At 36.1% G+C, this 6,755-nt stretch overlaps 1 non-coding gene across 1 annotated transcript; it reads left to right on the top strand.

Moving 5' to 3' along the window:
* Positions 1 to 2,817: 2,817 nt before the first annotated feature.
* LOC131223185 (small nucleolar RNA R71) lies at positions 2,818 to 2,924 on the top strand. Its single transcript, XR_009160322.1, has one exon. It is a non-coding gene; the product is annotated as a small nucleolar RNA R71 (small nucleolar RNA).
* Positions 2,925 to 6,755: the final 3,831 nt, after the last annotated feature.

The raw sequence follows: 6,755 nt of genomic DNA, 5'->3' as shown, positions 1-6,755 counted from the left end.
CATTTTTGGAGATAATATGGCCCAAAACAATTCTCTTTTGAACTATGAAATGACGCTTTTCCCAATTTAAGATAAGGTGCTTCTCTTCACACCTAGATAAGACAAGAGATAAATTGTTGAGGCATTCCTCAAAACTATTCCCAAATATAGAGAATTCATCCATGAAAACCTCAAGAAATTTTCCAACCATATTTGAAGAAATACTTATCATACATCGTTGGAAAATTGTTAGGGCGTTGCATAATCCAAATGACATCCGTTTGAAAGTGAATGTGCCAAATGGACAAGTGAACATGTTTTCTCTTGGTCTTCCAGGACTATCTCTATTTGATTATATCCAGAATATCCATCAAGGAAGCTATAGAAGGAGTGACCTGCTACCATCTCTAGAACTTGATCAATGAATGATAGAGGGAAATGGTCATTCTTTGTGATCGTATTCAATTTTCTATAGTCAATGCAAACACATCAGCCTGTGGTGACATGTATTGGTATGAGTTCATTATTAGAATTTTGCACGATAGTTATTTCAGAATTCTTTAGAACTACTTGGGTTGGACTTACCTAAACACTGTCGGATATTAGGTAGATGATTCCCACATCTAACAATTTGATCACCTCATTTTTTACAACTTTCATCATGTTTGAATTGAGATGCCTTTGAGGTTGTCTAATTAGTTTGGCGTCCTCATTGAGGTGGATCCGATGGGTGCATATGGAAGGGCTTATACCCTCAATATAAAAAATGGTCCAGCCCAAAGCTCCTTTGTAGTCCCTTAGAACGTTCAACAATTTAATCTCTTAATCCTTGTCTAAAATTGAAGAGATCACTACAGGATAAGTTTCATTTTCACTCAAGTATACATACTTAAGCTCATTTGGTAGTGGTTTTAGATCAAGCTTTGCAGCATTGGTTGGTGATGGCAGAGGTCGCAAGTCCTCGATAGATAGGATTTGAGTGCGCGGTCTCCATCGGTATATACCAATGTCCTGGGTGGTAGTGCTCTCATTATCATCACAAATTTCAGCAAGCACTTTTTCTAAATTAGAATTTTTCAAGTCCCTAAAGACTTTAATCAATTCCTTAGATAGGCTAGGTTTCAATTCCTCTTCCTTTATCAAGCAGTCCATAAAATTCAGCTCATAGATCTCATTATTGTCTATTGGGTGCTTACATAGATTGAGAATATTCAGCTCTAAGGTCATGTTACCAAAAGACAACTTCATCATTCTATTCCTACAATTGATGATTGCATTTGAAGTTGCTAGGAATGGGCGGCCTAAAATAATGGAAACTTGGGCGCCAACATTTACACATGATTCAATGTTTAGTACAATAAAATCAATGGGGAAGTAGAATTTCTCCACTTGGACAAACACGTCCTCTAAAATTCTCATTGGTACCTTAATGGAGCGGTTAGCGAGTTGGAGTATAATCGTGGTTGGTTTAAGCTCGCCTAACCCCATTTGTTGGTAAACCGAATATGGTACTAAGTTGACACTTGCACCCAAATCTAGTAACGGATGCTCAATTTGGAAATTCTCAATAATATAAGGAACAGTGGGACTTCTCATGTCTTTGTATTTGGGTACAACCCTTTTTTGAATAATAGCGCTACTTTCTCAGTGAGGAAGGCCTTCTTGTGCACGTTTAATTTCCTCTTCACAGTGCACATGTTCTTGAGATATTTAACATATGATGGAATTTGTCTAATGACATTAAGCAGAGGAATATTGACAGTAACCTTTTGAAGCACATCCAACACCTCTTGATATTTCATGAGGACGGTCGGGTTCCAAAGTCTAGATGGGAACGAAATTGGAGGCTCATGTGACTTAGTCTTTTTATCTTTTTGTTGTTGCGGCTCTTAAAACATAGCCAGTTCATCATTCTCTTGAGACAGTGGCTCATCCTCCAGTATTTTTACCGATTACATTATCTTATTATTGACCTCTTTTCCACTTCTCAAGGTAATGTGGCCTAAGCTGTTCATGATGTAGCTCACTTGGATTTGCGTCTCCAATGAAATGTGTATTTTTATATTTGACACAAGTTGAGAAGGAAGTGTGCCTTTTTTCCTAGCATTTAGTTGAGTCTCAATCCTATCCATAGCCGTCTTTAATTCCTGATTTGATTGGATTAGAGACTGATTCATTTGAGCTTGAGAGTTAATGAATGCAGTCAATACATCCTCCACAGATGAATACTTTGGTAGGGGCACATATGGTGCATTATTAGGTGCCCCAAAGAAGTTTTTTTATAGAGGCCCTTGAGGTGCATTGGGCGCATTAATTTGTGATCCACTCCTCCAACTAAGATTAAGATGGTTACGCCAATTTGGATTGTACGTATTTCCCATTGGTTGCACAACTGGCCTTTGGTAGTTATTTATAGCATTTGCTTGCCCATGCTCATGCATGATATATTGTATAACTAGGATTGTTAGATAATCCTTTGTGTCATGGTTGACACCACCACAAATGCTACAAAAATCTAAGGAGGTGTTTGCTTTAATCGCATCAACCTTCTTAATTTATAAGGCTTCGACTTTTCTAGAAAATGCAGTGAATTTTGCATTAAGGTCGTCTTCCTCTCTTAGGACATACATCCCTGCTTTCTCTCTAGGCATGGATCTAGTTTGGTTCGGTTTAGCAGAGACATCCTATGTCTAAGTATTCTCTGCTAACATGTCTAGAGAATCCCAAGCCTCATTATGATTTTTGTCAAGAAAGGTTCCACTACACATCATCTCTATAAACTGACGGGTATCCATGGTGAACTCCTTTCGGAACGCATCAATCAAGTGCCATGGTTCATAACCATGATGTGGGCAAGTGAGTAGAAGGTCTTTGAAGCGCTCCCAAGCTTAGAAAAACATTTCATTCCCCTTTTGGGAGAACGACATGATTTTCTGTTTCAGTGCATTTGTTTTGTGCTTGGGAAAGAATTTTTTCAAAAATTTTCTACTTAAAGGTTGCCATGTAGTGATGGTATGAGGTCTTAGAGAGTTGAGCCATGCTTTGGCCCGATCCTTTAGAGAAAATGAGAATAACCTAAGTTTGAGTGCATCCCTATTGCCATTGTTTACTTGTAATGTTGCAATCACTTCCTCAAAGTCCTTGAGGTGCAAGTAAGGGCTTTCAAAATCCAAGCCATGAAATTTAGGAATCAATTAAATCACACCTAGTTTAAAATCAATGTTCCTTACGTGAGCAGAGAACACAATGCAAAATGATAAAGTTGATCTCTCAGGGTGTAGATGTTCATGTAAAGTCCGTGGTTGGTTTAACACATTCCTATGAACTTCATTCTCATCCTTAAGAGGAGGATTGCATTAATTTTCTCTATTTTGGATTAGAGTTGGATTTGACAGATTTGGATTTGCATTATCAACTGGGTCTGCTATAGAATCTAAGTGGTGTTGACTGCCTTTCCTAAATAAATGATCAAGGCCTGAGACTAGTCCACCTTTGGAGGAAAGTCGATTGTTTTGATCTTTATTCCAATAGGACATAAACCATCCACACTGCACAACAAAAACCACAAAATAGAAGGTACGATACCTAGAGTAAAAAAAAAAACTCATCTAACAACTCAGGCGGCAGAGCCGACCATAAGAGTTCAAACCATAAAGCAAAATAAATCAACAACCCAGGTGGTAGAGCCGACCATAAGAGTTCAAACCACAAAGCAAAATAAATAAAAAGAAAGTAAAACTAATGTAGAAATTAAACTATGCTAATATGGAAAACCATATCACTTGGGTGATAAAATCCCAAGCAGGAGCAACCCTATGTTACAGTTAGTGCTTGAAAGACCCAATTGAATTTACTTTCAAAATAAAACAAATATTCTATAAAGCAATTAGAAAAAAAAAAAATCTACAAAAATTTTGAAGGTTTTAGAAAAGAACTTACATTAGCTATCATGCACAGATCCAATCTCTCGTCATCTCTCCGGCAACGGCACCAAAAACTCGATTGCTTGCCTCTATGTGCAGAGGTTCGAAAGTAATATCCTGTGAATACCGGGTCAATCCCATAAGGAAATGATTTATAAGAATGATAAAATCAAACGCAAAACTAAGTAATGGAAACTAAACGGATGCAATGATTTTGAAAGTTTTGAATGTATGACTTTTAAATGGAATCCAATTAAATTAAAAACAAAACCTAAGCTTCAAAGTTCCATACATAGGTTAATGATCAATAAATTATGATGACTTGATAATACAATTAGGATCCGAACACTGTGGTAGGCCTAATCGGAAAATAAAACAGTTTAAATATTTTTAATAAATGATATAAAAGATTAGAGAGTCATGGATTAACACTATTAACGTATATTCTCAAGCGCCAGTAATTTTAAGCATTCAATATCCATGAGATAATGAATCAAAGAAATGTAGCAAGTTGAGAACATCTCCCATCTAATAAATCTAATTGATCCAGGTTGAGCCTATCCATTAATATGGATCTCACATGATGAAAACATATGGATCTCACATGAGGATCAAAAACTTAAACCTAGAAAATTGATAACATGCATACACTATTCATCTCATCATTAAAAACAATTAATCATCATAATTTATAAAATCATTAAACTAATGTGTTTCCCTTCTAGCTTGGGCTAGAGGGAATTAGAAAAACATAACTAAATTGTAAAATAGAAAAGCAACAAGAAAGTAAGAAAATAAATTAATAAAGATATAAAAAGAACTTGTAAAGATCTAAAATCTTAGAAAAAAACCCTAGATCTTACCCTTTAATGCTCTGAATGATACTTAAGAATGCCCTGGGAAGCCCTATTTATAAGTGGGGAACTCCCTCCTTCAAACCAACTTGAAAAATCCGAAAACCACCTCTAATTTTCTCACTCTACGTAAACCTTTTGATGACATGGAACTGCTTTCGATGTCATCTAAGACTAGCTTTGATGTCATCGAACTGGTTTCGATGTCATCGAAAACTGCATCCAATTTGTCCAGCAATCAAACTTGATTTTTCTGTAATTCTTTGGTGTCATCTAAGACTGGCTTCGATGTCATCGAAACTACTTCGATGACATCTGAGCTCAGATCCTGTGAATTTCTGCACTAATTTCTACATTTTCTTCCTTTTTCATTTGGTTTTCTTGACTCTTGGGATATTGAAATCTTCAATCTTGGTCTCCAAAGGTCCATTATTTGCCTTGGTGATTCTTGAGCATCAAATCCATACTTTTCACATTCTTTTCAATCTAAGCTCTTAAACTCACCTTGCAACACAAACATGTATAAAATATACCATTAAGCATTATTATGTTCATAATGCATATTTGAGTCACACAGGCTTTTCAACAAAATCATCCATAAACCTACTTTATAGTAAGTTTGGATGTCTTGGAACATGATCGTCTAGAGAAATTCGTGCACCTCATTAAAAATTTTCTTTTTATTGTCATGAGGTATCCCAAGAGTATATTCACCTGTGGTAGAAAAATTTTATGTTAGTACACCACACATAGTCTTAAATAAATCTAAAGTTCTTGACTTTGGTTCAAATTCCGGCTCCTCCACCTTTGATGATAAACATTCAAGATCAGTGGAAGGAAGCATTTTAAAATAATGTTTCCCCCAATCAGTGTTAGGTAGCGGGGTACAATCCCCAAGGCATTCACTATGTCTCTAATCATTGGATCATCTGAATCTACAAAGTATGTTAAGCATACTTCTAGAGGTTCAAGAAATTCAGTTGGGAGAGGCTCATCATCCACAAATGTATCAATCAAATTAACCTCATGGATTACATCTTCATCCTCTTATGGCTTGTACAGATTAAACACATTCAGTTTTAAGGTCATATTCCTAAAGGATATCTTCATAATTCCATTCTGACTATTGATTATATCTTTAGTGGTCGTTAGGAATGATCAGTCCAGAATAACAGGGATTTGAGATGTATATCTAAGACAATAAAGTCTACCGAGTAGTAAAATCTGTCAACTTGGACCAACACATCTTTAACCACTCCTCTCAGTATTCTAGTTGAGCAGTCAGGTAATTGTAATGTTATCTTAGTGGGTTTCAACTCACTAAGGCCCAATTACTCATATACTGAGTATGATATCAGATTTACACTTGCCTCAAGATCTAAAATCTCTTTTTCAACTTGAAAGTTTCTTATTATACATGAGATCATAAGACTTCTAAGATCCTTGTATTTTGGGAGTGTATTTTGATTAGTAATTGCACTCACTTGTTATGTCAAGAAACCTTTCTTATGTGCATTTAGCTTACGCTTTACCCCATGTAGATCCTTTAGGAATTTGGCATAAGATGGAAACTGTCTAATTACATCTAACAAGGGGATGTTGATCTTGACTTGTTGAAGGACCTCTAAAATGTCCCAGTTTTCACTTGGCCATTTTAATGAGGCAAGACGCTTGGGAAACAGGGCCATAGGCTTAAGCTGATGCTCTGACTCTTTGTCATGTGGAACATTCCTAGATTTATCATCATCATTTGAATCACTGGATTCCTTAGGTTTTTCAACCTTCATAGGAATTTCATTACTAATCTATTTACCACTTCTTAGGGTGGTGATGGATTTAATATGGTTCACATGTTAGGCTGAAGAATTGAGTTCACTTATCTTAAATTGTTCCTTGTGGTTAGGCTAGGGTTGAATTGGAAAGGTCCCTTTCTCCCAAAAACTTAGGTGTGTTTCAATTCTTTCAACTAAAATTTTGAGTTCATTGATGGCTTGCATTT

This window comes from Magnolia sinica, chromosome 1 (assembly GCF_029962835.1).
Source record: "Magnolia sinica isolate HGM2019 chromosome 1, MsV1, whole genome shotgun sequence".
Taxonomy (NCBI): domain Eukaryota; kingdom Viridiplantae; phylum Streptophyta; class Magnoliopsida; order Magnoliales; family Magnoliaceae; genus Magnolia; species Magnolia sinica.
Note: the sequence above shows the minus strand (reverse complement) of the source record. Positions and strands in the feature narration are given on the sequence as shown.